This window comes from Filicampus tigris, chromosome 13 (assembly GCF_054856515.1).
Source record: "Filicampus tigris isolate MCC_2025a chromosome 13, RoL_Ftig_1.0, whole genome shotgun sequence".
NCBI lineage: Eukaryota > Metazoa > Chordata > Actinopteri > Syngnathiformes > Syngnathidae > Filicampus > Filicampus tigris.
In genome coordinates, this window is record NC_141229.1 from 16,208,904 (window position 1) to 16,220,696 (window position 11,793).

An 11,793-nucleotide genomic window follows, 5' to 3' on the forward strand; every position below is an offset into this window, starting at 1 on the left:
ACGGGCCAGCAAAATTTTGTCAAATGCCCACCTCTGCAAAATACAGAAATAAAAATACATTTTCTATAATTCAATTTTAGGCTCATATCAAAAGTACAAAATTATAATATTGGTCACACTACTGAGTTTGCTTTTAATCTCTAAGCGGTTGCGTCTATGTCACTGAGAAGTTTGTTAACGAGCATTAGTAAAGGTACTCTAATTTATTAGCTACAGCAATCAGTCAACCGTACAGGTATAAACCCAGTTTCCTCAGGGAGGCTTTACACAATGGTTGAAAGACTAATGAAAATAAAAACAATGGCATCAGACAAACTGCGGTGAAAGCAATTGTCATGTCTTCCTCCTTAAGTGTCACATATTTTAGTCATCTAAACAATACATACACTAATTACTGATGTTATAATATGGCTAATAGAATATTGTCAAATTCTGTACTGCTTGTAGTGGCTAACAAGCTAATATAGCTTTACTAATGCTTGTTAGCAAACTTCGAATCACGCTAACACTACCAGTTAAATATGATAATCAAACTCAGTGGCATGACACATTTTTCAACTTTGTAATTTATTCTGAGTCTAAAATTAAATTATCTAACGTGTCTCTTTTTTTGGTGTTAGATTAAAGAAAAATAACAAATCATCCAGTCACTTTTTCATTTTTTGTTTTTTAATTGCCAATTAAAAACGGAAAGAACAAATAATGCAAGGATTCTGAGCTATTACTGAGAAGCCAAGTTCAACTATTTAAAAAAAAAAAAAAAAGGCTTTTTGAGCTTCAACGACTAGTTTACGTCTTGGTCCCAGGCATACAGTGAAGCAAAATGATCCTAAAATTTTCCGGCAAACCTCTGTCTAATTTTAACAGACAAAATGCAGATAACAAACATACACACCAATGTGTTTTACAAATCCATATTCTGAACCACCAATTATGTAAGGGAGCAAATGAGTTCATGAAGTGATTCCATTCTGTATGCTCACTCAAAAGATTTGTTTAATTGATTGAATAGTTCACAAATGACTCAAGATTTCAGCACCATTGGATTTGCAAGCCAGGGTGGTGCTTCACTACCTTCATACCAGAGGGTGTTTTCGAACTCATGGGGAGCACACCACTTCGCCTCTTTCATAAGTTCTGTTAAGGTCCATCAAGAAGACAAACCTCAATTTCTGGAGGATCGGTATAAATTTTGTAATGGCCATGGAACAGTGGACCAGCACCTCAGCAAGGTCTTTAAGAGTGCATGGGAATTTGCTATATGTGATTTGTTAACTTGGAAAAGGTACCTGACCATTTCGCCTAAGCCGTGGGGAGTTCTGCTGTGGGTGTTTCAGGAGTATGGGATACCGCACCCCATGGTATCTGTTTGATATGTGCTTGTGCGTTTTATTTGTTTTTTTCATTGCTGTTAAAGGTGGTATATTCCACTGAGAATGTCCTATTCTGTCTGATCTCGGAATCTGAACATGGTCAGGCTTTATTCGTACTTGGATGGGAGACCATTTGGGAATAACTGGTCCTATAAACTTACCTAGTCTCTGGAGGGACAAACCAGCCCAAATCAGTCCCAATTCTGGATAAATATGGGAGTTGGAGTCAGGAAGGACACGCGGCAATAAAAACCTACTCCAACACTTATCCAAAAAAACGTGAACTAGGCATAAAATATATAAGTAGACACTAGTATGCTGTTAACAGAGCTGAGCAGTCCGTCCCTGGGCCGGACCGGTCAGACCCTCTGGCCCGACCGGATGCCCATTTTTTGGGCGGGGGGTAGGGGTTGACAAATTTTAAACAAGGGCTGGACTAAGCCTGGCTGGAAGTGGATGTTCGTCCGGCCCACTAATCGGCCCTCATGCGTGTGACGTGCTCGCGAGGCAGCCAAATTTCATCTCAGCCTATTCTGTGAAAGGCTTCTTTTTAGGCTTCTTTCTACTCCCGCGTCGGCGCGAGCGACAACTCATTGATTCACATGATCGACGCATTGTGCTGTTGGCGACAGGTCTGCAACACATGCCACGCACCCATCAGGAATTGTTGCTGCTTTGATTGTTCCATTGTGTCACATGTTGTGATGACATACAGTTTCCCACACGGAGGAGAGAATGCACCATGCAGCTCGTTGCTGCTGCAAAGCAAACTAGTTTGGCAGTATGTGTAAAAAGAAGCTACTCACCCGCGTTCCCCCTAAGGAGCCACCTTCCAGATCATTTTCGCAATAAAATTAAATGCATCGTCTAGTCATCTCGGTCCCTTTATGGTTGTAGCAGGCACGATATTCATTGTTGTCACTGTCTTTTTGAAACGACGCCCCCCGACTTGGAACGCAACTGTTTCAAAACAACTTGTGTCCACGAGTATAGTCAAGCTGCGCGTAGCACTCAAGGATGACGCCGGCACATCAAGGTGGAGTTCATGCACTTCTTCTGTCTCGTCTTCCGGAAATACGCCGTAGCAAACCTGCTGTGTATGGTGGTTGCTGGTATGCTTTTATTTTGAAGGCCGGGAAGTGTGAAGGAGTGGAAGTGTGGAAAATAAGTAACTTGTTGACTTCGACTTCTGGCCGTCTGTTGGACCCAAATAATTATACATACAATACGACAAATCCAACCCGGGGCTCGCAATGCAAGAAAGCACACACAGTTGGGTGAGTACTACTGGCCCATTTGAAGTGTGTCCACAGCGGGCTCGAATTGTAAATTAGCCAGCTAATGATCTTTAAAAAGCCTCCGCCGTTAGCATCTCTCCTGCGTCGTCGTCAATCACAGAGGTTTTTTTAGGGGGGGGGGGGCGAGAGGGGGCGGCACAACGGGGCGGGGGTCGACAATGTTTATGAATATGGCCGGATGGTCGCGGCTGGAACGGTACCCAGGTCAAGGGTGGAGGATCGTGGCCGGACCGGCAAAAAAGGGTCAAGTTAAACAGACAGCTGATAAACTGCTTTTCACATTCACTCAATCAATCACATTTTATTTATATAGCACTTTTCATACATAAAAATGCAACTCAAAGTGCTTTAAAACATTCAAAGCAAAACATAGAATTATCTTCAATCAAAAGAAAAGATAAATTATTTAAAAGTTGTTGAAAGCCAAACTAAAAAGGTGTGTCTTGAGCTTCCTCTTAAAAATATCAACAGTCTCTGCAGACCTGACATCCTCTGGCAGGCTATTCCAAAGGTGAGGACCAAAATGGCTGAATGCAGCCTCGCCATGCATTTTGGTCCTCACCCTTGGAATAAGTAAAAGGCCGGCGCCAGAGGACCTCAGGATCCGCGAGGGCTGGTATGATAAAAGCAAATCAGATAAATAAGATGGCCCAAGACCATTAACACATTTATAAACTAATAAAAGTACTTTAAAATCGATCCTGAAACACACAGGGAGCCAATGCAGCAATTTCAAAACTGGCGTAATGTGCTCCCGCCCTCTGGTTCTCGTCAGCACCCGAGCGGCTGAATTCTGCAGTAGTTGCAGTGGTTGCTTTTAGTTGTGTCTGCATCAATGACGATAAAATGTATTGTATATTTTCATGGTCGTATGAGAAATCATGTTTCTGTGCTCACTTTTCATTCATTATTTTCTTTCCTCTTTGCAAATATACTTATTTGCAGATTTTATTTTTTTTGGGGGGGGAGCTCGCCCCGGTTATTTGCAGAAACCTTGTTTCTTCACATGATCATGATCCCCCACTTACAGTATTTGCGTTTGTTCTTAACTTTCTTTTTCATGGCAATGAAAATTGTGTGTCTGTGTGTGTGTGTTGGGGGTTTATTCATGGGGGTTTATTCATAAACCTAGATTAGAAACTTATTCATAAACTTAAACATAGCTATTCACAGTCAGGGTTGGTCCCTTTCAACCACAAATAGTAGGGTTCAACTGCATTCAATTGTTACATATACTGTTTAATTGTCATGCAAGAAAATTAGTAACACAGGTTTTACACAGCTGTTGTCTACTATAGACGGATTCCCCCCAATATATGAGTATCACATATTGAATGTGAAAGTCACTTTATTGTATTGTGCATCATGCTTTGGTTGTTTCTCAGAGTTAGAAAATGAGGCTAATGTTGTCAAAACAACACTAACATGATGTTTTTCGTGATCACCTCACACTTCATTACAATTCCCTATACGATTTTGTCCCTTTCTGCTAGAGATCTTACAGACAACAAAAGATGATCTTCACATCTGTTGGGAACACAGAGTGGTCAGTTGTGTTGTAATATTTTCCTTAACTGTGTAGTGAGCTTCTTTTTTTTTCCAAGGGCATTTATCTTAATCCATTTCAGCTGTCTTCATTCATCGGGTAAAAGATGCCCAGCTTTGAGTTTTGTTGGTGAAACTGCAAAGCTGTTTTTCATAAGACTTAAATATCTGCTAAGAGTCTGGGCGTGTTCCCCCTTTAAAAAATGACGAGGAACACTTCCTGGTTGGTGGTGCTCAGTGAGAAGCGGCCGCTTTTATTATCTTCTCAGACAGAGGTTGTGCAGCAGCACAGTGCCGAGGAGAATAGCACACCATCATTACTTCCAGCATAGAAAAGGTTCCAGAGCATTCAAAAAAAAAGTAATAACCACAAACAGCAATTCAATCTGGATCACTTTAATAAATCATTCATTGGGTTATTTGTAACAAATCAAAATGAAGCTTGAGATTTTGGAAGAGGGGGTAACCACATATTTCTGGAACTTACAATTAAGTAATGTCAAATATTCTTGAGGAAAACAGATATTCAATGTAATGTTCGGCCACCACATTTAAGTGAAAAGACATGAGATTTGAGGTACGTGTTGAAAGCAAGACATGACATATATTCTCACTATTAATGTGAAAAACATTTGGGACAAATACATAGGGATGTTTTATAAGGAAAAGTTCCAGTCTTTACACGTGGCTTGTTTCACTCAGATTTTTCATTCTGATAGCGTTAACGATGCACATATTTGAGCCCCAACTTCCTTTTCAAAATAAGCCATTTATATGTCATCCTCATCATTTGGGGTTGGACTATTTGGACAGCTTTATTCCTTTGTGCTTCCCGCTCTCAACGAGCTGCAGAGTGCTAGGTACAACACTGCTGGGTATTCTCCTCTTGGAACACTCGCTATGAATCAGGGCTAAGTTTCAGCCAAGGCCCGAACTTGCGCATGTGTGCGTGTGTAGGCTATGTGTGTGTGCTGGACTGCACAGTGCATATCTGGAGACCACACAGGTTCCATAAGCATGTCTAAATCTCTCTGCTGCCCTCTATCTTTGTCTGAACATGTCCCTGAGCGATGAGGGTCATAAGTTCAATAACAGCGGGGAACCTACACAAGGACGAACATATCGTTGTGCTGCTAAGTTATCCTTCCAAAACTCCCCTGAAAATCATACTGTTACTGAAAAGTTGGAGTTTTTTTCATTTTTATTTTTTTTTTACTTCTTACCATGAAATGTGACAATGCAGCCTATTTGTTCTTGACAGATAAAGTGTATATCTTCGCAAATGTAAAACTGGCGCCAAATCAAGAGCTACTACAATACTGACAAACCACACCATATACCAAATTATAACTTAATGAGTACCAGTGTATTTATTGATTTGGAACATTTTTCAAACACACATTGTAAAATCACATTTTGGATTTAAGCATTTGGGCATACACATATTTTTACATATTGCGTTTGTTGGGGGAAAATTATAATAATTAAAAAATAAATCCATTCGGAAAACATAAAATGAAATAGTGCGACGAAAGTGATGCTTACTCTGCTGTCTTTGCAGACTAAAATATCTCCAAAATCTGCCCCAATTCCAGATCACTGGTCGACATTCAGTTTGTTTGGATTCGCAGCACTGTCCTTGATCCTTTCCAGGATCAAATAAGTCATCATCATGAAATCTTTATTTATTATCCAGGCAATGTTTTAACTTAACTTTCATACAACTGTGAAAATGAGCTAACATATTCCGATACTAAAATGTGTCTTTTCTTCTCCTCTCATGTTCCTAATATCCCATGAACAGAGTCTACTGATGTGCATTGAGTTCTACAGCATCTATCTATCTGTCTGTTCATCTGGTTGTCCGTCAGTCTATCACAAATATCAATAAACAATGTCATTGGAGTTTGGTGTTTTAGGACAGTGAGAGTGATGGAGGAAGGTACAAGTGATGTCATGAAAAGTGTTGAAGCTGGGCCTTTATAAATGACTGTCATCCCACCATGGTTGGCCATGAATGACCTCACCAGCCATGCTGCTATAATAAAATCAAGCAATAAGAATGTGTAGGAGAAAAAAACAGTGCCTGTAGAGAGCTACCAAGAAGCGCTGGGGAACAAAAAAAAAAAAACAACAGAATTTGTCGTGATAAATCTCAATGGATGCCTGTCGCTCTGCATGTGATGAAAGTGTGAGGCTGGTGTGTGTATGCTAACATGAACACACACACACAGACATTGGCCATCCGCAGTCTGCTGTGAAAAGAGACTTCCATATGTACTTGTACATTCTGCGGCCCTTTAACCTACACCAGATGTCATCAATAAATACCCCTGACCCATGGAGGCATTTCCAGCATGTGAGCAGTCCTGCGTATGTGTGTGCAGCATGGCTTGTCTAGCTGGCCGACACCTGATTAAACTGCAAGTCTTACAATACAGACACGCAACGCACAAGATGCCCAATGAACAGGGAGAGTCGAAAAGAAGTGAAATAACAGCTGAGCTTACGCAGAGCGTCGGGCCTCACGGGAGCAGTGTGTGAGCCGCTACAAGCGGCCTCCTGTTAAAAGGTCTGCTACTAAGTTATGACCTAGCGCCTTGCCATTCTAATCTTTCCACAAACATCTGTAATGGGAGACTTACATGCTCTCTCCTCATTTATTTTAACACATCCTCGGTTTTCCATCGGCTTTCAAAGCAGGACCAGTCTCATGGAATGTGGCATTTGCACGTTAGCGTGTGCTGGACTCACTTGGCGCTGCTTTATCCACTGTCAGTGATGCATTACTATCCTGATTCATCTTTTCTTGCCTGTGGCTTTGTGGGCAAATGTCACAGTCACTGGGGCCAATTTGAAATGTCTTTAAAGACTTGACGGCTTTCTACTACAATGTAGGCTACCTGTCAATCTTATAAATTGTTTTTTTCCTCTAATCCAGCATCTTGGAAGTAATTGTAACCAATAAAATGACTGATGAAGTCCCTTGAAGTCCTTGTCAATGTTTGCCTGATCCTTCACTCATCTGTATCTGATAACCATCACAGATGCGTGGTGCATTTCAAAGGACACAAACTTCCACAGGAAGAGACTTCCACATTTTTGAGCCTGTACAAAGCATGGTCCCACTTTTCTATTAGGGTGCCCTTATGAAAGATGCATCATCATTTATACACTAGTCATTGATTCATTTAGAACTCTTTACTAAGGCTCACAAAGCAGACGTTCAGATAAGATCAGTGAGAGTGACCTCCTGCTGGCCTAACAAAGCACCCACATTGAGCTCTACTCTTACCATTTTCCAGAGTTGGGCATTCCGCCTGGCCGACGGACCGGTCCGTCTATCCGCCTACGACGGAGGCCCATTTTGCAGGCGATAAACGTGAACCCAAATAAAAAATAAAAAAAAAGACGGATTAAGCATAAGCGGAAGTGGATTTTCGTCTGTCTGTGTAATCGTCTATAACCTGATATTGATTATTATTGTTTCGTTGGATGCAGGTAAGTTTGCTGCTTGATTCGTATGTTTTACATCAGGCATGTTTTTGGTCCGCTAATGGGTCCTAGTAGCATGCCGTGCTAGTGCTATTTTTACCGTGTGATGTCACATCATGAACCGGAAGAGCTTCAAGGGTCATTATAGAAGCATGCTTGCAGACAACTGCTGTTATTACTGATTGTTTTCTGCCCATTTATCTCAGAAGGAAACATGCCGGAAACACTATTGCTGTGTAGCTTGCAGAAACGACTACAGACACCAAGACTGTCCACATACGAAGGATGTATTCTTCATTCGTTTCCTGAAGCCAAAAACTCAGAGGGAGAAATGTGAACGGTGGGTCAACTTGTGCGGGCGTCCAAAAAGACAATTTAACGCCGGCGAGGTGAAGCCTTTTACCTTCGTGTAGTAAACATTTGGTTGGAGGCCACATGTTCATATGGCCATATGACAATCCCGATCCCACTGTTTGCATCGAAGAGGTAAGCAGTTTCAATCATTTTCTTTCTTTTTTGCTTTTCGTTTGGCCCTTCTCCTCCTGCCTGACGACAATGAATGACAAGGAAAAATGTAACGGCACACTGTTTTGTACTACTGAGGTGCTCCAGCGAACTCCCCAAAATTCTCATAGGGTCATAGCTCTCCACAACTGTGCACAATCTGTTCGACTTTGATGTGTTTTTATTTTTTTGGGGGGGGCCTTGGTCGATGGGAGAACTACCAGAAGCGTATTTAGAATAATAGACTCATCGGCTGATAGATTACTATTTGATCCGGCTTGACAAGAAGGTGCACCGACGGATGGCGGAAGGGTACCCAGGCTGCAGACGGATTGCAATAAATGGACTGGCAAATTTTAGTAAAATGCCCACCTCTGTCATTTACCTTTTGGTTATTCATGATATACACTTACATAAAATCTCCTTTTTGCTGTTCACAACTAGTAGCAGCTTATTGGACGAAAGAACAGAAACAACAACTACAGTGCTAGCTTCAAAGTCAAATACTCCAACGGAGTTTGCTGAAAAAAAAATTCCCCATATTTGAACATTGTTTTTTTTTCTTCTTATATTATGTAGGCCATCTGGGAGTTTTCCCCCCAAATGCAATCACTACCAGGACTACCAGGAACTACCATCCCCCCAAAAAGGTTTGATGATAACAACAGAGAGCAAGTAGCATGGTAGTTAACACTTCTGTCAGAGTCAGACTCTAAATCTCGGCTCAGGTCCTCCTCTGGTAAGTTTGCATTCCTCCCCTTGCTTGTGTGGGTTTTCTCCAGGTACTTTGGCTTCCTCCCATATTCCCCAAAACATACATTTGGTTAATTTAAGACCCTAAGTCCATGTCCACATGGAAGCATATATATATATATATATATATATTTTTTTAATCTTTTCTACCTTTCGACCCCAGAGAACCAGCGTTTTGGAAGCCAAAATATGACCATTTTTGAAACCAGGTCCCAGAGTGAATAAATCTTAAAACACTACCCTTCCGTTTCTGGTTTTCAACAGGTAGTTCCATTTCTCACCAATGTGCGCTAACAACGCCAACAACAACAACAACAACAACAACAATGGTGGCTCATCGTGTTCCTTTTGTGCTGCAAGAGTTCCTGAGCATGATATGGCTTTTATAGCTTTTATTATCTGAGTCAGGGGCAGAGTTACGTGGTGGCCAGGAGTGGCATTTGTCATTCATTGGCCACCTACACCCTTAGGGGAAAATTTTACTATCTGTATTTTTCTGCCATTTTGACATGCAGCATTCTTAGACCCCTTGATAGTCTGCCACAAGCTGAGAGATACAGAGCGATGGCCATCCAAAAAGGTTTACCACTTGCTTTTGATGTAAGGTAGCTCCATGGTATCGCAGAAGATAAGAGTGGTCTTTCTTTCAACACAACACGTCAGTCGGTACTTCTGCTTGATTTTGAGTGTGATGGGCATTGTTTTGGATACGTATGAATTTTATTTCATGAAACCCTGACTGCGGATGGTATGATAAAGAATTACAAACCTCATTGAGATGGTGTCATTCTGCTCACCTCACTGAAAATATTCTATCTGCGTTCTTTATCTGGGCCATGAGGAAAGGCTACGGAAAAATGCAAATGCCTTTGGTGTGCCGTGACGAAATTCTCTCGTATGGTGAGACATACAGAGCGATGGCCATCCAAAGGTTTACCTCTTGCTTACTTTGCATTCCTATTGTGAGCATGTTTACATTGCACGGGTATTATTCTCTGTTTTTGTGTGGTCCCAGATTTCTTGAGAGGATTCCGTGTTCATGGGAATCTTTTAATTGCAGAAGAGATATTGACTGGCTAAATAGACATCATTTCAGACAGCATCAAAGGATTGATCCTGTGCACGTTATGCTTTTCCTTTTGCTTTTTGTAAGAACAGTGACACGCGAAGAAGGATGATGATTCCAGAGGAGAAGAATGTACACTGAAATTTACTGGGAAGTAAGCAGACACATTCTGTGCGACAATGACAGCGTTTCAGTGAAATAAGAGCTGGAGAGTGGCATTTGAATGCCTGCGCAGATGTTATGCTTATGTTAAGTGGTGTTTATAGTGTTTTTAATTTTGTATTTTGCTACTTCCCTTTTTGTTGTTATTGGTTTTATAGAACTCTCAGCTGGTATTGAGCAGGTTTGTGGAGCTAGGTAGTGAACAACAGTATTTGATTTTGCTCTTCTGTCACTGGTGTCGTGGGTGAAAGTTGATCTGTTTGTGCTGTTTGCCAAAACAGAGCAGCCATCCAGATTAATGCAGAAACATCTACTTTTGAGATTTAAAAGTTGTCCAACTGAGATTTCAAAATCATTCACCATCACAATCTGTGCGCCGAATTTTCTGGAAAACAAGTCAGAATATCGAATGCATAGCAAAACAGAGGATGCTTCGGCCCGCTGTACTCCCCTGCAACACTGCCTGCGTGCATCTTTAATTGAAACTTGAAGGATGAATGGATGGACTACTATGGACATTCAGCTGACTGAAAAAGGCAAGCAGATTTTGTTGATCCCACCAGTGAAATCATCTATTAAGTGTAAACAATCCACTTCAGTGACCAGTTCGCTGAAATATTTGAAAGACTTCCTTGATCAATGTGTTGACTAATGATGAATCACAATGTTGAAAAAAAAGAAAAAGAAAGCACTGATTCATCCATCAGTCCAAATCAAACCACAGCCACTACATCTATCATTAGCTACATTTCTAGCTAATGAGGTGAATCCTGTGGAGAAGTTTGACAAATCTGGTGACTCACAACCTTTGCATGTTAAGAGTGAATCTTGGTGGTCTGTTCTCAGTCACTATTAAAGATGCATTATTTGTTTTCCTCTTGACCCATGGACATGTCCACAGCATCGAGATGCCCTCTGTTTGAAATTGCAACTGTGTGTGCTTGCACAAAAGGAAACAGCTGTCCGAGACAATCCGACAGTCTGAACTTCTGTACAGCTTTTGGGAGTTGTCTTGAGAACATGTTTGGTAGGAAATAGATAATATTAAGCATAAGGAAAAATTAACAATCAATACTCAATAAACTGAACTGTACCTTTTATTGGGGTTACATATATATTTTAGAAACCCACGTTTCTTTCTTTACATTTGCTTTGCTTTTTTAATGTTTGTAACTGTTTGTAAATGTTTGTAGGTGTTGTCTTTGCTTGTGTGAAGCACATTGAGTTGCCTTGTGTTTGAAATGTGCTATGTAAATAAAACTGCCTTGTCTTTACGATTGGATTATTATAGTTTAACTATCTTTATTGACATTGTGCAAGATATGGGCAAGCAGTCAATGAAATGTAGTTAACAGGTTTTTTAAAATTACAAATACTGTAGATGCAAATGTAGGACTATTACATTTGATTTGGTAAGTATGAAATCATTAATAGCAAATACAAGTATGGACTGAATGGATAATTGTGAAAAATGCAAATAATATATAGAGCAATTGTGAACTCATTAAATGGTGTTGTCTTTATAGTGGAGTTTTTAAGTCACTGCCTTAAAAAGAGGGGTTCAATCCTCCTTGGGGATGCAAGAGAGGTTTAAACC

General features: G+C 40.7%; 1 long non-coding RNA gene across 1 annotated transcript; it reads left to right on the forward strand.

Annotated features, from left to right (window-relative positions):
- Nucleotides 1-7,876: 7,876 nt before the first annotated feature.
- On the forward strand, nt 7,877-10,909 carry LOC147137759 (uncharacterized). The gene is made up of 3 exons (XR_015089386.1): nt 7,877-8,197; nt 8,795-8,954; nt 9,233-10,909. It is a non-coding gene; the product is annotated as an uncharacterized LOC147137759 (long non-coding RNA).
- Nucleotides 10,910-11,793: the final 884 nt, after the last annotated feature.